The following is a 22,468-nucleotide window of genomic DNA, read 5'->3' on the forward strand; positions in this document are numbered from 1 at the left end:
ACAAACTTTCCTTCCTCGCTATCACTGAAACCTGGCTCACCCCTCTGACACAGCTTCTCCTGCTGCACTCTCATACAGTGGATTCCACCTTTCACACACCACCCGCCACAGCAGCACACATGGTGGAGGAGTTGGTTTTCTCCTGTCAGATAACTGCTCCTTCACCCCAATTCCACTGCCACCCTCTATTACCCTCCCTTCCTTTGAGGTGCACTCTGTGCGCATCTATTCCCCCTCCAACCGGCTGTCATTTACCACCCCCCAGGGCAAGCCATTTCTGTCTTTGACCACTTCACTACCTGGCTACTTAATTTCCTTTCCGCTGACATCCCCACTATCATCATGGGTGACGTCAACATCCCCACTGGCACTTCCCTCTCAGCTGCTACTAAACGTCTATCTCTCATTTCCTCCTTCGGCCTCAATCAATGGTCTTCTGCAGCAACTCACAAAGATGGCCACACATTGGACCTCATCTTCACCTCTGCTCCCCCTCTAACCTCTAACTCACCTCTCTCTCTTTCTCACCACAACCTACTCACATTCTCTCTCTTTTCTACTCCTTGTCCACAATCCCCACTCCATGAACTCACACACCCTCGCAGAAATCTTAAACACCTCGATCTACACTCACTGTCCGAATCCTTCCTCCCTCTTACAGACATACGTTCCCTACACAATGCGGATGCCGCTGCTGCTCTATATAACACCACAATAGCTGTAGCTCTGGAAACGGTCGCCCCTCTCACAGATAAAAAAGCTCAAAAAATCAACAGACAGCCCTGGCACACCAGCCTTACCAAAGAACTGAGACGGGCTACCAGGGTTGCTGAGAGGAGTTGGAAAAGATCCCATTCCAACGATGACTTCATCGCATTCAAACAGTCCCTCACTACTTTCAAGGCCACACTCGATGCAGCAAAACAAACCTACTTCTCGTCTCTCATATCCTCCCTGTCTCAAAACCCTAAACAGTTATTCACTTTCAATTCTCTCCTCCGTCCCCCAGCACCTCCTCCCTCTCCACTCATCTCAGCCGAAGACTTTGCCTCATTTTTCAAGCAGAAGATTGATAGCATCAGAAACAGTTTTGGTCGACAACACCCAGAGCCCTTTCTTCTAATTACTCAGCCCTCCTCCAAAACAAACTTCTCCATTACAGAAGATCCACTCTACTCTCAAGATCACATCTCACCACCTGTGCACTTGACCCGATTCCATCCCACTTCATCCTAATCCTCACCACAGTCTTCATCACAACCCTAACCCATCTCTTCAACCTATAACAACTGGTGTCTTCCCCTCAAGCTTTAAACATGCCTCATTCACACCTATCCTCAAAAAGCCCTCTCTTGACCCATCGTCTAAATCTAGCTATTGCCCCATATCACTTCTCCCCTATGCCTCAAAACTGCTGGAACAAAACGTCCATCTTGAACTGTCCTCCCACCTCTCTTCTTGCTCCCTCTTTGACCGCTTACAACCTGGCTTCCAGCCGCATCACTCCACTGAAACTGCCCTAACTAAAGTCACCAATGACCTATTAACCGCCAAAGCCAAGTGATACTACTCTGTCGTCCTCCTCCTAGACCTGTCCTCTGCCTTTGAAACAGTGGACCATTCCCTATTACAGACCTTCTCATCTCTTGGCATCATTTACTTGGCCCTATCTTGGATCTCGTCATACCTAACAGAACGGATATTCAGCGTCTCCCACTCGCACACCACCTCCTCACCTCGCCCCCTATCTGTCGGAGTCCTGCAAGGTTCAGTCCTAGGGCCTCTGCTCTTCTCCACCTACACCTTCGGCCTCAGACAGCTCACAGATTCTCATGGCTTTCAGTATCACCTCTATGCTGATGACACACAGATCTACATCTGTGGACCAGATTTCACCTCACTACTAAAAAGAATCCCACAATGTCTGTCTGCCATTTCATCCTTCTTCTCCGCTAGATTTCTAAAACTTAATATGGACAAAACAGAATTCATCATCTTTCTCCCATCTTACTCGACCCCCCCCCAACAGACCTATCCATTAAAATACATGGCTGCTCATTCTCCCCAGTCTCACAAGCTCGCTGCCTCGAGGTAATCCTTGACACTGATCTCTCCTTCAAACCACATTTCCAAGTCTTTTCCGCTTCCTGCCGACTTCAACTCAAAAATATTTCACAGATCCGTACATTCCTCAACCGAGAATCTGCAAAAACCCTAGCCCATGCCCTCATCATCTCCCGCCTTGACTACTGCAACCTTCTGCTCTGTGGCCTCCTGTTATGATCTGGTGGCCTAGGAGCCCCATGGACGAGCTCTGGAGTAGGTGGCCTCTATACTGACCGCAGACCCTGAACTTAACAGTGCAACTAGAAGTAGCCGTGGGATGTTCCTGTCACTCCCTAGACACCTCGTCACAGCCGGAGGACTAATTACCCCTAAATAAAGAAACAGGAAAACTATCTTGCCTCAGAGAAAATTCCCAAAGGAAAGACAGCCCCCCACAAATATTGACTGTGAGAGGAGAGGGAAATTACAAACGCAGACTGGAAACAGAATTTAGCAAAAGAGGCCACGCTACCTAGAAAGAAAAGACAGGGCAGAGTACTGTGCGGTCAGTATTAAAATACTACAAAAATCCACCACAGAGAATACAAAAATCTCCACACCTAACTAAAGGCATGGAGGGTAACTCTGCAACTCCAGAGCTTCCAGCTTGGCTGAATAAATCCTTACACAGACAAAGCTGGACAAGAAAAAACATAGCAATTCACTGAACTATAAAGTCCACCGCATGTGGACTGCAAAAACAAAGCCAGGACTTATCTTTGATGATTTGGACAATCCAGCAGGAGAAACCAAGCAGAGATGTGAATTCTCCAGAAGACAATGGACAACTGGCACTCACCAAAGGGTGAGGCCAAACTAAATAGCCCTGTCCAAAGTGGTCACACCTGATGACTGCTGTGAAGGACAAACAGCAGCACTACCACTTATGACCACAGGAGGGAGCCCAAGAGCAGAACCCACAACAGAATTCACAACAGCCTCCCCTCTAACACTATCGCACCCCTCTAATCTACTCTAAACTCTGCTGCCTGACTAATCCACCTGTCCCCCAGATATTCCTTAGCCTCTCCCCTCTGTCAATCTCTGCACTGGCTCCCCATTACCCAAAGACTCCAGTTCAAAATCCTAACCATGACACACAAGGCGATCCACCACCTGTGTCCTCCATACATCTGTGAACTTGTCTCCGGGTACTTACCTGCACGCAACCTCAGATCCTCACAAGATCTCCTTCTATACTCCCTTATTTTCCCTTCCCACAATACATTCAAGATTTCTCCTGCGCATCACCCTTACTCTAGAACTCTCTATCCCAACATATAAGACGCTCGCCTACCATGGAAACCTTCAAAAAAGAACCTGAAGACCTACCTCTTCTGACAAGCCTACAACCTGCAGTAACCACCGATCCAACAATCGCTGCACGACCAGCTCTACCCTCGCCTACTGTATCCTCACCCATCCCTTGTAGATTGTGAGCCCTCGCCGGCAGGGTCCTCTCTCCTCCTGTACCAGTCGTGACTTGTACCATTTAAGATTACTGTACTTGTTTTTATTATGTATACCCCTCCTCATATGGCATCAAAGATCTCGCCCTATCTTGGATCTCCTCACATCTTTCCAACCGCATACCTCCCACACTACCTCATCCCACCCTCTCTCTGTTGGAGTCCCCCAAGGCTCTGTTCTAGGACCCCTATTCTTCTCAATCTATACACTTGGCCTGGGACAACTCAAAGTCCCATGGATTCCAGTACCACCTTTATGCTGATGACACTCAGATCTACCGCTCTGGCTCAGATGTCACCTCTCTGCTGTCCAGAATCCCAGAGTGTCTATCAGCCATATCCTCCTTCTCCTCTTGCTTCCTCAAATTCAATGTGGACAAATCTGAACTCATCATCTTTCCTCCATCTCACAGATCTTCCTTACCTGACCTATCTATCACAATTAACAACATCACGCTTTCACCTGTACCGGAAGTCTGCTGCCTCGGAGTAACCCTTGACTCTTCCCTGTCCTTCAAACTGCACATCCAAGCTCTTTCCACCTCCTGTCGCCTCCAGCTTAAAAATATTTTTAGAATCTGTCCTTTCCTGAACCCTCAATCTACTAAAATGCTTGTGTATGCCCTCATCTCCCACTTTGACTACTGCAACATCCTTTTCTGTGGCCTACCTGCTAACACCCTCGCACCTCTCCAGTCCATCCTTAACTCTGCTGCCCAACTAATTAATCTCTTTCCTCACTACTCCTCCCCTTCTCCCCTCTGCATATCTCTTCACTGTCTCCCATTCCCTCAGCGTATCCAGTTCAAATTACTAATAATGACCTACAAGGCCATCTATAACCTCACTCCTCCATATATCTCTGAACTAATCTCCCGATATCTTCCCTCACGTAATCTCCGATCCTCCCAAGACTTCCTTTTCTCTCCTCCACACTTATTCGCTGCTCACCCAACCGCCTCCAAGACTTCTCCAGAATATCTCCCATCCTCTGGAATTCTTTGCCCCAACAAGTCTGACTATCAACCTGTCATGACTATGACAGGATAGTTCCACCTCCATCCTGGTCAGGTAATGGTTCATTCTAGTCCACCTTTCTTTGGTTCTGGGGTGGCTATTTAATTTTGGTAGTTCCTGGGTTTGGTGTCAATGATACTTCCGTCTACTCGGTTTGTGGTTGCTCACCCAGGTTACTCGTCCGTAATCGTTGTGCCTCTGTGCGTGTGAGCTTTTATGACGCCCCAGGGTCCTGGTCATCACAGTGGCATTGCTTTCCTCACTGGGTGAGTGATGTCACGCTTGGAAGCGATGAAGGATAACTCTCACTAGGTAACACAAACATGCAACATGTTCACACTCCAGGCCACAAGAGGGAGCTTGTGATCCTATTTCTAGATGACTCCCCTGCATATAGGGATATATTGTGGTTTGGAGGGAAAGTTAGTCAGATAGTGCCAGAGAGCAGACTGGAGCAGTCTGAGGTAGGAAGAACATATGAGGATCCGTGCAGCCACGAGAAAGTGCTGCAGCTCTTAGACAGAGATAATACCGAAAGCCGAACCGATTGTAGTGAGCGTGTGGGAGAGCGAAGAACAGGAGAGTGATACCAGCGGAGCAGAGCAGTGAATTAGCTACCTCCCTGGCTGGCGCAGAATACCGGTAGCCGGTTTTGAGGGACTCTAAGACTGACAGCAGGAACCGGCAGGAGAGCTGGATTGCACATCACCTGTCTGCCCTAATACACAGGAGGCACAGTGACACATAGAGCCCGGGTCATGATAGAGATCCTGTAAAAAGGCTCGAGTCACCTGCAATACGGGTTTATGTCCCACTTTTATAGAGGACAGAGAGAACTGTGAGGACCTTATCAGAAGCCATAGGCAATAAGGGACAACACCACCGCGCTATGCGGAAGGCTTTTAACTCCACCTAGTAAAGGGGACTCTGAATTCGCTTCCAAGCCGGCTGGACCCTGCCTGTCCTGTGATCTGGTGCCCTGGACTTCGGTTGCCTGAAGCTACAGTAAATCCGGTAAAGAGACTGCAAACCTGTGTCCTCGTTCTTTACTGCACTATTCACCATCTTTCATCTACACACAGGGAGCCCTGGGGATATACTTCACCTGTGGGAAGTTATACCATCTAGCTGCCATATCACCACCCCAGAGGACCCCTTAAAGCAGCGTCGGTCCTCACTGACTGAATACCAAAGGTGGCGTCACGAACATAAACTATATTCAATTTCCCTTTTACATGGGCGCCCAGGGCCACGGACCGGGTCGCCACCGTGACATCCCCGTGAATACCGGACACGATACCGGACACGATACCGGGTACCTTACGGCTCTGGTGGGCCACTCATTTTTGGGGTCACGAACAGGATGGACCGACCCTGAGAATCAGGTCATGTGCGCCTAAGAGACTGTGCCTAATTGTGATTTATTGAGAGACTGTTTATTGTGAATTACCACAAAAACTGCCGCCATTATAGCGCCACGAGGAGCGCTGGAAAAGTGCGCCATCGTGGGCAGAGACTAGCTGTGGGGCACGAAAACAATGGCTGCCCACTCCAAATACCTTTGCACCATGAGGACATGCCCATCAGTAACTGAGATCCTCCTCCTGATCCTTAATGGCGGGAGGAGGAAGAAGAAGCTCTGCTGTTGTGAACTCTATTTCTGGGCTCCCGCTTGTGGTCACAAGTGGTACTGTGTGAGTGCTGTCTTTCTGCAGGTTTGTGACTGGCATCAGCTGTCTCGTTATCTGTGGGCTGGTTTTCTATTTAAGCTCACTTGGACTCTCAGTCTATGCCTGCTGTCAATGTATTCAGTGCTATTCTGATTCCTTCTGACTACCTTGCTACGAGTCTCTTCAAGAGAAGCTAAGTTTCCGTTTTGTTCATTTTTTGATCATCAGTGTTCAATATGTTTCTTGTCCAGCTTGCTAATATGTGATTTCCCTGCTTGCTGGTAGCTCTAGGGGGCTGAGTTTCTCCCCCCACACCGTTAGTTGGTGTGGGGGTTCTTGAATTCTCAGCATGGATATTTTGGTAGGGTTTTCCACTGACTGCACAGTTCTCTATCTGTCTTCTGCTATCTAGTATTAGCGGGCCTCATTTGCTGAATCTGTTTTCATTCCTACGTGTGTCTTTTCTCCTTACCTCACCGTTATTATTTGTTGGGGGCTTCCTATATCTTTGGGGTTATTTCTCTTGAGGCAAGTGAGGTCTAGCTTTCTCTCTAGGGGTAGTCAGTTTTTCAGGCTGCGTCGAGACGTCCAGGATTTTAGGCACGTTCACCGGCTACCTTTAGTGTGTTTGGATAGGATCAGGTTTGCGGTCAGTCCAGTTACCACCTCCCTAGAGCTTGTTCTATGCCTAGTAACTTAGCTAGTATTTCCTGTGATCCTCAGCCACTGGGATCATAACAGTACAGCAGGCCAAAAAGTGTTTAATGCATCTCATGAAGTGGGATAAAAGAAGTCCTGAGTACAATTTTTTTTTTTTTTCTTCCTCCTTTGCTGCAGTCTGTCCAGCTTCTCTCATCCCCTTAATCTCTGGGTGGTTTTGAGCTCAGCTGCAGACATGGATATTCAGAGTCTGACTTCTAGTGTGGATCATCTTGCTGCAAGGGTGCAAAATATTCAGGATTTTGTTGTTCATAGCCCTATGTCTGAGCCAAAGATACCTGTTGTGAATTAGACTTTTTGGCTCCCTCTTGTGGTCACTAGTGGTATGACTCTGGGATTGTCTAGGGTTAGTTAGTTCTCCGGCTGGCGCGAGACGTCTAGAACCAACGTAGGCACGTTCCCCGGCTACTTCTATTTGTGGTGCTAGGATTAGATATATGGTCAGCCCAGTTACCACTGCCCTATGAGCTGGTTTTTTGTGTTTGCAGACTTGGTATTTATTCCTGAGACCCTCTGCCATTGGGGTCATAACAGTATGCCAGGCCTACATTGAATGTTTAATGCATTGCAGAAGTGGGATATAAGAAAGGAAATTCTGATTTATTTTTTTTTTTTTCCTCTCTTCCTCCCCTTTACCTCTGAGTGGCTTGAGCTTGCTGCAGACATGAATGTCCAGACCTTGATTACTAGTGTGGACCAGCTTGCTGCTCGTGTGCAAAGCATACAAGATTTTGTTACCAGTAGTCCTATGTCTGAACCTAAAATACCTATTCCTGAACTGTTTTCTGGAGACCGATTTAAGTTTAGGAATTTCAGGGATAATTGTAAATTGTTTCTATCCCTGAGACCCCGTTCATCTGGAGACTCAGTTCAGCAAGTTAAAATTGTTATCTCTTTTTTACGGGGCGACCCTCAGGATTGGGCCTTCTCGCTAGCGCCAGGAGATCCGGCATTGGCAAATATTGATGCGTTTTTTCTGGCGCTCGGATTGCTTTACGAGGAACCCAATCTTGAAATTGGCTATTTCTCAGAGCCAGGATGAAGCTGAAGTGTATTGCCAAAAATTTCGGAAATGGTCCGTGCTTACTCAGTGGAATGAGTGTGCTCTGGCCGCAAACTTCAGAAATGGCCTTTCTGAAGCCATTAAGAATGTGATGGTGGGTTTCTCCATTCCTACAAGTCTCAATGATTCCATGGCGCTGGCTATTCAAATTGACCGGCGTTTGCGGGAGCGCAAAACCGCTAATCCTCTGGTGGTGTTGTCTAAACAAACACCTGATTTGATGCAATGTGATAGAATTCAGACCAGAAATGAGCGGAAAAATCATAGACGTCAGAATGGGTTGTGTTTTTACTGTGGTGATTCTACACGTTATATCAGCATGCTCTAAACGCCTAACAAGGGTTGTTAGTCCTGTCGCCATTGGTAATTTGCAACCTTAATTTATTTTGTCTGTGACTTCAATTTGCTCATTGTCCTCCTACCCTGTTATGGCATTTGTGGATTCAGGTGCTGCCCTGAGTCTTATGGATCTGTCATTTGCCAAGCGCTGTGGTTTTGTTCTTGAGCCGTTGGTTAATCCTATCCCTCTGAGGGGTATTGATGCTACGCCATTTGCGGAAAATAAACCGCAGTTTTGGACACAGGTAACCATGTGCATGACTCCTGAACATCGGGAGGTGATTCGTTTTCTTGTTCTGCATAAAATGCATGATTTGGTCGTTTTGGGGTTGCCATGGTTACAGACTCATAATCCAGTCTTGGATTGGAAGGCAATGTCGGTGTCAAGTTGGGGCTGTCAAGGTATTCATGGTGATTCCCCGCCGGAGTCTATTGCTTCCTCTACTCCTTCGGAAGTTCCTGAGTATTTGTTTGATTATCAGGATGTGTTCAGCGAGTCCAGGTCCAGTGTTCTGCCTCCTCATAGGGACTGTGACTGTGCCATAGATTTGATTCCAGGTAGCAAATTTCCTAAGGGAAGACTATTTAATCTGTCTGTACCTGAGCATACCGCAATGCGTTCGTATATCAAGGAATCTCTGGAGAAGGGGCATATCCGTCCTTCCTCTTCCCCTCTTGGTGCGGGATTCTTTTTTGTGGCCAAGAAGGACGGATCTTTGAGACCTTGTATTGACTATCGGCTTTTGAATAAAATCACTGTTAAATTTCAGTATCCTTTGCCTCTGTTGTCAGACTTGTTTGCCCGAATTAAAGGTGCCAAGTGGTTCACCAAGATAGATCTTCGTGGTGCGTACAACCTTGTGCGCATTAAGCGAGGAGATGAATGGAAAACCGCGTTTAATACGCCCGAAGGTCATTTTGAGTACTTGGTGATGCCTTTTGGGCTCTCTAATGCTCCTTCAGTGTTTCAGTCCTTTATGCATGATATTTTCCGGAAGTATCTGGATAAATTTATGATCGTTTATCTGGATGATATTCTGTTTTTTTCTGATGACTGGGACTCGCATGTAGAGCAGGTCAGGATGGTGTTTCAGGTTTTGCGTGAGAATGCTTTATTTGTTAAGGGCTCAAAGTGTCTCTTTGGAGTACAGAAGGTTCCCTTTTTGGGGTTTATTTTTTCCCCTTCTGCGGTGGAGATGGACCCAGTCAAGGTCCGTGCTATTCATGATTGGACTCAACCCACGTCAATTAAGAGTCTTCAGAAGTTCTTGGGTTTTGCTAACTTCTACCGTCGTTTTATTGCTAATTTTTCTAGCATTGCTAAACCTTTGACGGATATGACCAAGAAAGGTTCTGATGTTGCTAACTGGGCTCCTGCAGCCGTGGAGGCTTTCCAGGAGTTGAAGCGCCGGTTTACTTCGGCGCCTGTTTTGTGCCAGCCTGATGTCTCACTTCCCTTTCAGGTTGAAGTGGATGCTTCTGAGATTGGGGCAGGGGCCGTTTTGTCGCAGAGAGGCCCTGGTTGCTCTGTGATGAGACCTTGTGCCTTTTTCTCTAGGAAGTTTTCGCCTGCTGAGCGGAATTATGATGTTGGCAATCGGGAGTTGTTGGCCATGAAGTGGGCATTTGAGGAGTGGCGTCATTGGCTCGAGGGTGCTAAGCATCGTGTGGTGGTCTTGACTGATCACAAAAATCTGATGTACCTCGAGTCTGCTAAACGCCTGAATCCTAGACAGGCCCGCTGGTCATTGTTTTTCTCCCGTTTTGACTTTGTGGTCTCATATTTACCAGGTTCAAAGAATGTGAAGGCTGATGCTCTTTCAAGGAGCTTTGTGCCTGACTCTCCGGGAGTCGCAGAACCAGTTGGTATTCTTAAAGAGGGAGTTATCTTGTCAGCCATTTCTCCGGATTTGCGACGTGTGTTGCAGAGATTTCAGGCTGGTAGACCTGACTCTTGTCCACCTGACAGACTGTTTGTTCCTGATAAGTGGACCAGCAGAGTCATTTCCGAGGTTCATTCCTCGGTGTTGGCAGGGCATCCGGGAATTTTTGGCACCAGAGATCTGGTGGCTAGGTCCTTTTGGTGGCCTTCCTTGTCACGGGATGTGCGGTCGTTTGTGCAGTCCTGTGGGACTTGTGCTCGAGCTAAGCCTTGCTGTTCGCGTGCCAGCGGGTTGCTCTTGCCCTTGCCTGTCCCGAAGAGGCCTTGGACACACATTTCCATGGATTTCATTTCAGATCTCCCGGTGTCTCAGGGCATGTCTGTCATCTGGGTGGTATGTGATCGCTTTTCTAAGATGGTCCATTTGGTACCTTTGCCTAAGCTGCCTTCCTCTTCCGATCTGGTTCCTGTGTTCTTTCAGAATGTGGTTCGTTTACACGGCATTTCTGAGAATATTGTGTCTGACAGAGGATCCCAGTTTGTTTCCAGGTTCTGGCGATCCTTTTGTGCTAGGATGGGCATTGAGTTGTCGTTTTCGTCTGCCTTTCATCCTCAGACTAATGGACAAACGGAGCGAACTAATCAGACTCTGGAGGCTTATTTGAGGTGTTTTGTTTCTGCGGATCAGGATGATTGGGTGACCTTCTTGCCGTTGGCTGAGTTTGCCCTTAATAATCGGGCTAGTTCCGCTACATTGGTTTTGCCATTTTTCTGCAACTCTGGTTTCCATCCTCGTTTTTCCTCGGGACATGTGGAGCCTTCTGACTGTCCTGGGGTAGATTCTGTGGTGGATAGGTTGCAGCAGATCTGGAATCATGTGGTGAACAACTTAAAGTTGTCACAAGAGAAGGCTCAGCGTTTTGCCAACCGCCGCCGCGGTGTGGGTCCCCGACTTCGTGTTGGGGATTTGGTATGGCTGTCTTCTCGATTTGTTCCTATGAAGGTCTCCTCTCCTAAATTTAAGCCTCGCTTCATCGGTCCTTACAAGATATTGGAAATCCTTAATCCTGTGTCCTTTCGCTTGGATCTTCCTGTGTCGTTTGCCATTCACAACGTGTTCCATAGGTCTTTGTTGCGGCGGTACGTTGTACCTGTGGTTCCTTCTGTTGAGCCTCCTGCTCCGGTGTTGGTTGAGGGCGAGTTGGAGTACGTGGTGGAGAAGATCTTGGATTCTCGTCTCTCCAGGCGGAGGCTTCAGTATCTGGTCAAGTGGAAGGGCTATGGTCAGGAGGATAATTCCTGGGTTGTTGCCTCTGATGTGCATGCGGCCGATTTAGTTCGTGCCTTTCACGCTGCTCATCCTGATCGCCCTGGTGGTCTTGGTGAGGGTTCGGTGACCCCTCCTTAAGGGGGGGGGGTACTGTTGTGAATTAGACTTTTTGGCTCCCTCTTGTGGTCACTAGTGGTATGACTCTGGGATTGTCTTTTTTCTGTTTGGCACTCACCTGGGTCGTTAGTCCAGGGGTGTCGCTATATTAACTTCCTGGATCCTTAGTCCAGTGCCTGGCATCGTTGTAATCAGATCCTTCTGTTGCTCCTGTCTGCTGGTCCTGGCTCTTGCAAAATTAAGCTAAGTCTTGCTTCTTTGTTTTTTGAGTTACTTGCTTTGCTACTATTTTTGTCCAGCTTGTACTAAATGTGATTTATGACCTTGCTGGAAGCTCTAGGGGGCTGGTGTTCTCCCCCCGGCCGTTAGACGGTTCGGAGGTTCTTGAATATCCAGCGTGGATATTTTAATAGGGTTTTTGCTGACCATATAAGTCATCTTACTATATTCTGCTATTAGCTAGTGGGCCTCTCTTTGCTAAATACCTAGCTCATTCTTATGTTTGTCTTTTCCTCTTACCTCACCGTTATTATTTGTTGGGGCTTGTATCCAACTTTTGGGGGCTTTTCTCTGGAGGCAAGAAAGGTCTTTCTTTTCCCTTCTAGGGTTAGTTAGTTCTCCAGCTGGCGCGAGACGTCTAGAACCAACGTAGGCACGTTCCCCGGCTACTTCTATTTGTGGTGCTAGGATTAGATATATGGTCAGCCCAGTTACCACTGCCCTATGAGCTGGTTTTTTGTGTTTGCAGACTTGGTATTTATTCCTGAGACCCTCTGCCATTGGGGTCATAACAGATACCTATTCCTGAGTTGTTTTCTGGAGATAGATCTAGGTTTTTGAATTTTAGGAATAATTGTAAATTGTTTCTGTCTTTGAGACCTCGTTCCTCTGGTGATTCCGCTCAGCAAGTTAAAATTGTTATCTCCTTGTTACGCGGCGACCCTCAAGATTGGGCTTTCTCTCTGGCGCCAGGAGATCCTGCATTGCTGAATGTGGATGCATTTTTTCTGGCGCTTGGACTGATTTATGAGGAACCTAATTCTTGAGAACCAGGCAGAAAAGGCTTTGCTGGCTATCTCTCAAGGTCAGGATGAAGCTGAGGTGTACTGTCAAAAATTTCGGAAATGGTTAGTGCTTACTCAATGGAATGAGTGTGCCCTGGATGCAAATTTCAGAGAGGGTCTTTCTGAAGCCATTAAGAATGTTATGGTGGGGTTCCCCACGCCTGCAAGTCTGAGTGATTCAATGGCTTTGGCCATTCAGATTGATCGGCGTTTGCGGGAGCGCAAATCTGCGCATCCTCTGGCGGTGTTCTCTGAACAGAGACCTGAGTCAATGCAATGTGACCGAACTCTGACCAGAATTGAGCGACAAAGTCATAGACGTCAAAATGGGTTGTGCTTTTACTGTGGTGATTCTACTCATGTTATCTCAGCATGCTCTAAGCGCTTAAAAAAAAAAAAAATCGCTAAACCTGTCACCATTGGTACTTTACAGCCTAAGTTCATTTTGTCTGTTACTTTCATCTGTTCTTTGTCATCCTACTCGGTTATGGCTTTTGTGGATTCAGGTGCTGCCCTGAATCTTATGGATTTGTCGTTTGCCAAGCGCTGTGGTTTTGTTCTGGAGCCTTTGGAATTTCCTATTCCACTGAGGGGAATAGATGCTACGCCATTGGCTGAGAATAAGCCTCAGTATTGGACTCAAGTGACCATGTGCATGACTCCTGTACATCAGGAGGTGATTCGCTTTCTTGTGCTGCATAATTTGCATGATGTTGTAGTTTTGGGTCTGCCATGGCTGCAGGCCCATAATCCAGTTTTGGATTGGAAAGCTATGTCTGTGTCAAGTTGGGGTTGTCAGGGGATTCATGGCGATGTCCCTTTGGTGTCAATTGCTTCTTCCACTCCTTCTGAGGTCCCTGAGTTTTTGTCGGACAACCAGGATGTATTTGATGAGCCCAGATCCGGTGCCCTGCCTCCTCATAGGGATTGTGATTGTGCTATAAATTTGATTCCTGGCAGTAAGTTCCCTAAGCGACGACTTTTTAATTTGTCTATACCAGAACATGCCGCGATGCGGAGTTATATAAAGGAGTCTTTGGCGAAAGGACATATTCGCCCATCCTCCTCCCCTCTTGGTGCAGGATTTTTTTTGTGGCCAAGAAGGATGGTTCTCTGAGACCTTGTATAGATTATCGTCTTCTAAATAAAATCACGGTCAAATTTCAGTATCCTTTGCCATTATTGTCTGATCTGTTTGCTCGGATTAAGGGATCCAGTTGGTTCACCAAGATAGATCTTCGTGGTGCGTATAACCTTGTGCGTATTAAGCAGGGGGACGAATGGAAAACAGCATTTAATACGCACGAAGGCCATTTTGAGTACTTGGTGATGCCTTTTGGACTCTCTAATGCTCCTTCTGTGTTTCAGTCCTTTATGCATGACATTTTCCGAGAATATCTGGATAAATTTATGATTGTGTATCTGGATGACATTTTGGTCTTTTCTAATGATTGGGAGTCCCATGTGAAGCAGGTCAGGATGGTGTTTCAGGTCCTGCGTGCTAATGCTTTATTTGTGAAGGGCTCAAAATGTCTCTTCGGAGTACAGAAGGTTTCCTTTTTGGGTTTTATTTTTTCTCCTTCTACTATTGAGATGGACCCAGTCAAGGTCCAGGCTATTCATGACTGGACTCAGCCTACATCTGTTAAGAGTCTTCAGAAGTTCTTGGGTTTTGCTAATTTTTACCGTCGCTTCATCGCTAATTTTTCTGGCGTGGTTAAGCCCTTGACGGATTTGACCAAGAAGGGTTCTGATGTGACTAATTGGTCTCCTGCGGCAGTGGAAGCCTTTCGGGAGCTGAAGCGCCGGTTTTCTTCAGCTCCAGTCTTATGTCAGCCTGATATCTCTCTTCCTTTCCAGGTCGAGGTGGATGCTTCTGAGATTGGAGCAGGGGCTGTTTTGTCGCAGAGAAGCTCTGATGGCTCTGTGATGAAGTCTTGTGCCTTCTTTTCAAGAAAGTTTTCGCCTGCCGAGCGGAATTATGATGTTGGTAATCGGGAGTTGTTGGCTATGAAGTGGGCATTTGAGGAGTGGCGACATTGGCTCGAGGGAGCTAGGCATCGTGTGGTGGTCTTGACTGATCACAAAAATGTGATTTATCTCGAGTCTGCCAAGCGCCTGAATCCTAGACAGGCTCGTTGGTCGTTGTTTTTCTCCCGTTTCGATTTCGTGGTCTCGTACCTGCCTGGTTCGAAGAACGTGAAGGCTGATGCCCTTTCTAGGAGTTTTGTGCCTGACTCTCCGGGAGTTTCGGAGCCGGCTGGTATCCTCAGAGAGGGAGTGATTTTGTCTGCCATTTCCCCAGATTTGCGACGAGTGCTGCAGAAATTTCAGGCTGATAGACCCGACCGTTGCCCACCAGAGAGACTGTTTGTCCCAGATAGATGGACCAGCAGAGTTATTTCCGAGGTTCATTCTTCGGTGTTGGCAGGTCATCCTGGGATTTTTGGTACCAGAGATTTGGTGGCTAGGTCCTTCTGGTGGCCTTCCTTTTCGCGGGATGTGCGTTCCTTTGTGCAGTCCTGTGGGATTTGTGCTCGGGCTAAGCCTTGCTGTTCTCGTGCCAGCGGTTTGCTTTTGCCTTTGCCGAAGAGGCCTTGGACGCACATTTCCATGGATTTTATTTCAGATCTTCCAGTATCTCAGAGAATGTCTGTCATCTGGGTGTGATCGTTTTTCCAAAATGGTCCATTTGGTGCCCTTGCCTAAGTTGCCTTCCTCCTCCGATTTGGTTCCTTTATTTTTTCAGAATGTGGTTCGCTTGCACGGCATCCCTGAAAATATTGTGTCTGACAGAGGATCCCAGTTTGTGTCCAGATTTTGGCGGATTTTTTGTGCTAAGATGGGCATTGATTTGTCTTTTTCGTCGGCCTTCCACCCTCAGACGAATGGCCAAACTGAGCGAACTAATCAGACGTTGGAAACTTATTTAAGATGTTTTGTTTCTGCTGATCAGGATGATTGGGTGACTTTTTTGCCATTGGCCGAGTTTGCCCTTAATAATCGGGCTAGTTCTGCTACTTTGGTTTCGCCTTTTTTCTGCAATTCTGGTTTTCATCCTCGTTTTTCCTCGGGTCAGGTTGAGTCTTCTGACTGTCCGGGGGTGGATTCTGTGGTGGATAGGTTGCAGCAGATTTGGAACCATGTGGTGGACAATTTGAAGTTGTCACAGGAGAAGGCTCAGCGCTTTGCCAACCGCCGTCGCGGTGTTGGTCCCCGACTTCGTGTTGGGGATTTGGTATGGCTGTCTTCTCGGTATGTTCCTATGAAGGTTTCCTCTCCTAAATTCAAGCCTCGCTTCATCGGTCCTTATAAGATTTTGGAAATCCTTAACCCGGTGTCTTTTCGTTTGGACCTCCCAGCATCGTTTCCCATTCATAATGTGTTCCATAGGTCTTTGTTGCGGAGGTATGTGGCGCCTGTGGTTCCTTCTGTTGAGCCTCCTGCTCCGGTGCTGGTTGAGGGCGAATTGGAGTACGTGGTGGAGAAGATCTTGGATTCTCGTATTTCCAGACGGAGGCTTCAGTATTTAGTTAAGTGGAAGGGCTATGGTCAGGAGTATAATTCCTGGGTTGTCGCCTCTGATGTTCATGCGGCTGATTTGGTTCGTGCCTTCCATGCGGCTCATCCTGATCGCCCTTGGGGTCTTGATGAGGGTTCGGTGACCCCTCCTCAAGAGGGGGGTACTGTTGTGAACTCTATTTCTGGGCTCCCTCTTGTGGTAACAAGTGGTACTGTGTGAGTGCTGTCTTTCTGCAGGTTTGTGACTGGCATCAGCTGTCTCGTTATCTGTGGGCTGGTTTTCTATTTAAGCTCACTTGGACTCTCAGTCTATGCCTGCTGTCAATGTATTCAGTGCTATTCTGATTCCTTCTGACTACCTTGCTACGAGTCTCTTCAAGAGAAGCTAAGTTTCCGTTTTGTTCATTTTTTGATCATCAGTGTTCAATATGTTTCTTGTCCAGCTTGCTAATATGTGATTTCCCTGCTTGCTGGTAGCTCTAGGGGGCTGAGTTTCTCCCCCCACACCGTTAGTTGGTGTGGGGGTTCTTGAATTCTCAGCATGGATATTTTGGTAGGGTTTTCCACTGACCGCACAGTTCTCTATCTGTCTTCTGCTATCTAGTATTAGCGGGCCTCATTTGCTGAATCTGTTTTTATTCCTACGTGTGTCTTTTCTCCTTACCTCACCGTTATTATTTGTTGGGGGCTTCCTATATCTTTGGGGTTATTTCTCTTGAGGCAAGTGAGGTCTTGCTTTCTCTCTTTAGGGGTAGTCAGTTTCTCAGGCTGCGTCGAGACGTCCAGGATTTTAGGGACGTTCACCGGCTACCTTTAGTGTGTTTGGATAGGATCAGGTTTGCGGTCAGTCCAGTTACCACCTCCCTAGAGCTTGTTCTATGCCTAGTAACTTAGCTAGTATTTCCTGTGATCCTCAGCCACTGGGATCATAACACTCTGCCCCCACAGAAGAGAGCGAGAACCAGATGGTGAAGCAGGCAGGAACATGGAGGACGAGATGACGAGCAGCCTGGAGGGCGTTACATTTTAACTGTGTATGACTCAGTTTGTCTCCTGACTTTTGCCACTTTATCCTGCGTTTGTACTGCCCTGCCCTTCCTGGTTATCTGACCCCTTGGCTCGTCTCTTTGTCTTATCCCTAGGTACCATGCTCTCATCTGGATTTTGACCTTCGGCTCTCCTTTGACTACACTTACATTCTGTGCCCTGTAGTCCCAGCTGCCTTCCCTGGCTGTACGCGCGTTGTCTCCTCCGCCTTGTTATCACATGACTGCTTAGTTCCAGGTCCTGTGCTCACTGCTTAGTCTTAGGTCCTTGTGCTGTGTGCTTTGTTCCCCTACTCCGTGCCCTTGTTCCCTTGGCCCGATAGCACCCCCTATATTGCGCCTGTGACACCATTGGTGTCATTACACAACCACATTCAGATCCTTCAGACAGAACCTGAAAACCGACCTCTTCAGCAAAGCTTACAGCCTGCAATGACCCCGCTGCCTCCTCACCACTACCGGAGCTACCGCCTCACCAACACAAGAGCTGCTGCAAACCCACAACCTGCTGTCTCCTTCCCTACCACCCTGCAGAATGTAAGCCCGCAAGGGCAGGGTCATTTCCCCTCTGTGTCAGTCTGTGATTGATAGTTTGTTTACTGTAATTTGTATGTAACCCCTTTTCATGTACAGCACCATGGAATCAATGGTGCTGTATAATAATAATAATAATAATAATGATGATGTATTCATGTACTGACGATGGTTCAGATAATTACCTGGGTATTTAGGCAGCTCTCTGCCTCAGATTAGTGCAAATTGTAGCTTCTTCCTCACTGGTGTATGTTTGCCGTGTTTCACTTTGCTCTGTTCTACTGCTGCCTGACCTGGGACCGTGCTCTGATTCAATGTGTTTTCACCCTTTGTTTATCTGCTATCTCCCTGGTATTTTGATTCCAGGACCATGACCTGACAGTATTTTTGAATCACCCGTCTATAACGTACCCTCCTGGCTCCTGACCTTTTGATTACCCAGCCTTGCAGCTTGTCCATGAGTAGTAACTAGCATCACAAATATACAGTGTTTGGGGGGTGGGATGGTGGTACTGTGGAACATTATACTGTGTGAGGGAATGGTTGTACTGTGAGAACCATAGTGACCTATGATGCTTCGATCTTGGAACAAGGCTCCATGTTATACCATGATGGTGAATGAAGGACTGTCTCTTGTCTATTCATTTATTTCCCTTTTTATTTTAGTTTTTTCAGGTTGCCATTTGTGGACTATGTTGGAATCCTTGGACTCCTTCGAACCAGCATGGCTTTTAAATTTTTTGTTTTTAATAAATTGGTGTACCAGGGGTTAGGTTAGTTTTTTACAAACAAAATATTTTTCTGAGTGCTTTTTTTTCCTTTCAGCTTACTGGGTTATTAATCAAATTATTACCTTGAATGCAAACGCACCAAGGCAATCGGGAAGAGCCAGGCAAAGTGGCAGCTGTTAGGTGACTGTGATACCACACAGAGACCTCAAAATAGTCTCAGTGCTGAAGGGGTTAAAGTCCCCAACGCCCATCATGGCAACATCGCATTTAATCCGAATTATCCAGACATATTATTTCAGTAGGCCCAGGGACATGAGTTAGAGTTCATGTGACAAAGAATGTTGGCCTTTATTGTCACTTAATTATTATTCACTGGCTGCCGATTAGCTATTGTATCTGTCCTAGCATTGTTCTACTATCATTGGGAAATAAAGGCACAATGTTTGAATGTTTGTTAATATGTTGATGACCCATTGGTGTTCTGTAATATGAAGGACAATCTATGCATGCTTTCACACTCCAACAGTGAAGGATGGCCTCCTTCCACCTTCCCCCAAGACTGTGGAGGAATCACTGAATGAGAAGTTGTGACCTATAAAAAGGAGGATCTGCCTGTGTTCGGGGAGTCTACATTACAGAAGTCATGGCATCATCACTCCAACTGAAGAAATACAGAGTTGCCACATTTGACCATTGCTGAACCATGGATACGTTTGGAGAAAGCCATGATTGGGACCTGCCGGTCGTCTGTTTCCATGGAGATGTTGATAAGCCAGGTTGTGATCATTTGAACAACTGGTCTTGCACCTTGTGTGGACTCCATGGACTGTCCTCTTCCTACACTTGTCGTTACCTCCTCTCTGTGTGCGTGCCACAGGTGGGGTAGCGACCCTGGAAGATCTGAAGTCACAGCTGCCATTATCCTGGCGAGTCAGCGGAAGGGTGAGACTCTGTAATGTGCAACATCTTGGGTATTGTGCCATGACTGTTTTATGTGATATCTGCCTGTTTTTTGGTTCAATAAAGTGTGACACCCCAGGGCCCTGGTCGTCACAGTGCCACTGTTTTCCTCCCGGGGAGAGTGATGTCACGCTTGGAAATGATGAAGGATATCTTTCACCAGGGAATTACATAAACACAACACGTTCATACTCCAGGCCAGAAGGGGGAGCTCTGAGCCCAGATTAAGGGGAACTTCCTTATATTCTGGCTGGAGGGGGAGTGTGCCAGACAGCAGTCTGAAGCAGACAGTGGCGGAGGAAAGATTCTGTCAGAGGACAGAGACGAAGGCAGACGGACATAGAGTGTCAGAAGGTCTGAAGGGGATGTGTAGTCAGAGGTACTACAGCTCCTGGAGAGAGGAAACTTAGAAGGAAAGAACAACTTGTGGAAAGTGTGCAGGAGAGAAAAGGCACAGGAGAGTGACACCAGGGGAGCAGAGCAGTGATTTGGCTACCTCACTGGCTAGCGCAGATTCCGGTAGCCGGAAGACCGAGTCTATGTCGGACTCTAAGGGACATAGCTGAAAATTGCAGGACAGCTGAACTTTAAGTTACCTGTCTGACTTTACACCCAGGAGGCACAGTGACGTATAGGGCCCGGGTAATGATAGACTCCCTATAAAAAGGCTCGAGTCACCTGTCATACGGGTTTGTGTCCTAACCTATATGGGGGACAGAGAGGAACTGCGAGAACCTTATCAAAAGCCATAGACAGGAAGGGGCTAAAACACCACCGCGCTTTGAGGAAGGCTTTCATCTCCACCTGATGAAAGGGACTCTGAACTCTCTTCCAAGCCGGCCGAACCCTGCCTGTACCTGTGATCTGGTGCCCTGGACTGCGGTTGCCTGAAGTTTCAGTAAAGAGACTGCAAACCTGTGTCCTCGTTCTTCACTGCATCATTCACCATCTGCATCTACACACACGGGAGCCCTGGGGACCTACTTCACCTGTGGGAAGTTATACCATCTAGCTCCAATACCATCACCCCAGAGGACCCCTTTAAGCAGCGTCTGTCCTTACTGACCGAATACCACAGGTGGCTTCACGAACAATAGACTTTATAACAAAAAAAAGAAGAAAGAAACATGCATAAACGCAGGGATCAACCATAAATAACCCCAATGTTGTGGATTGGTACCCAATGGTGTCTTCATCAGGGGTGTCTTCACGCCTGATGAAGTCAATTAGGTGACGATACGCGTTGGGTGGGCTACATGCGGGCCGGTTCCTGTTTTCCATCTCGAACTCCTCAGCTACATACAGAGTGTGAGCATGTCCATTAGGAGCTTATTATTTTTTGCTCTGCACACACTGGTTTGGTTCATCTTTTTGGCACAACGTGCTAATGTGCCATTGAATTGTTTATATGGGTGTGGGTATGGTACTAAATTGTTATCTGTGCATTTAGGCTACATATATGTATGTTTATTTCTCCTGGTTATCAGGCTATTACTCAGATTGCACTTTGCACCTTTTTGCCTATATTGGGTACCAATCCACAATATTGGGGTTATTTATGGTACAAATCAGAGCTAACCATTTTCTATTGGATACTATATGACTTCAGAGGAGAGTGTATTAGGGACTGTTCCCCCTTGTTTATTATCCTATGTCTTCCCTTATTGTTTTCTTGGGTGTAATTTTTGTGCTTTTTGCGGTTTTAAATGTTTTTAAATTCAAGTTGTGTGGTTAAAACACATTTAATAAAATTTGTTATCTTGTTTGTTGATCCCCGCGTTTATGCATGTTTCTTTTTTTTTTATTACATTGTCTATGTATAACATGCTGCGGGTTGAGCACATAGAATATTATTGTTGATGGTGCCCTCTATCTTCTATTAGAACAATAGACTTTACTTACAATTCCCCTAAAAAAGACCTTTCCCTTTAATTGGGCGCTCAGGGCCACGAACAGTGTCGCAGCCACCGTGACATCCCATTTAAGCACCGGAAACGGTACCAAGAACCCCACGGCCCTGGCGGGAAACTCAAAAGCATTGCCACACTGTGTTACCCTCACCCTGTGTTGTCTGAGTAGTTTCCTGCCCACGGGGATAAAGGGCGGGCATGCAGTGGTGTGAGCCCTGGTCCATACAGTCTTACTAAAGACAACCGAGACAGCGGACGAGGGCAACCACTGACCCTGTATCTCCAGCACCAGCCTCCACCCGCAGAGCCGCCCTCCACCACCGACCTCCACCCACAGAGCCGCCCTCCACATAGAGAATAATGGAGCCTCCAGCACCGACCTCCACCCGCAGAGCCGCCCTCCACATAGAGAATAACGGAGCCTCCAGCACCGACCTCCACCCGCAGAGCCGCCCTCCACATAGAGAATAACGGAGCCTCCAGCACCGACCTCCACCCGCAGAGCCGCACTCCACATAGAGAATAATGGAGCCTCCAGCACCGACCTCCACCCGCAGAGCCGCACTCCACATAGAGAATAATGGAGCCTCCAGCACCGACCTCCACCCGCAGAGCCGCACTCCACATAGAGAATAATGGAGCCTCCAGCACCGACCTCCACCCGCAGAGCCGCACTCCACATAGAGAATAATGGAGCCTCCAGCACCGACCTCCACCCGCAGAGCCGCACTCCACATAGAGAATAATGGGGCCTCCAGCACCGACCTCCACCCGAAGAGCCTCACTCCACATAGAGAATAATGGAGCCTCCAGCACCGACCTCCACCCGCAGAGCCGCACTCCACATAGAGAATAATGGAGCCTCCAGCACCGACCTCCACCCGCAGAGCCACACAGGACCTGTGATGAGGTCACAGGAGGGGAGGAGTCAGGGGGTCACATGATCAGGGGCCTCAGTGTATGCAGGACTCTGCTGTGCTGGTTGTCATGGTGCTGGATGAGGGGAAGTTTCTGTGTGGGGTCAGGAGGGGTTTACAGTGTGGATGTA

The 22,468-nt window shown here is 47.5% G+C and overlaps 1 protein-coding gene across 1 annotated transcript in view; it reads right to left on the reverse strand.

Moving 5' to 3' along the window:
- The window catches only part of LOC143768065 (uncharacterized), a 75,618-nt gene extending 53,429 nt beyond the window's left edge, over positions 1-22,189 (reverse strand). The window contains exon 1 of the mRNA XM_077256739.1: positions 22,076-22,189. The gene's annotated coding sequence lies outside the window, so the exon portion shown is untranslated. The remainder of the gene's footprint in view (positions 1-22,075) is intronic.
- Between the last annotated feature and the right edge of the window lie 279 nt (positions 22,190-22,468).

This window comes from Ranitomeya variabilis, chromosome 4, assembly GCF_051348905.1.
Source record: "Ranitomeya variabilis isolate aRanVar5 chromosome 4, aRanVar5.hap1, whole genome shotgun sequence".
NCBI lineage: Eukaryota > Metazoa > Chordata > Amphibia > Anura > Dendrobatidae > Ranitomeya > Ranitomeya variabilis.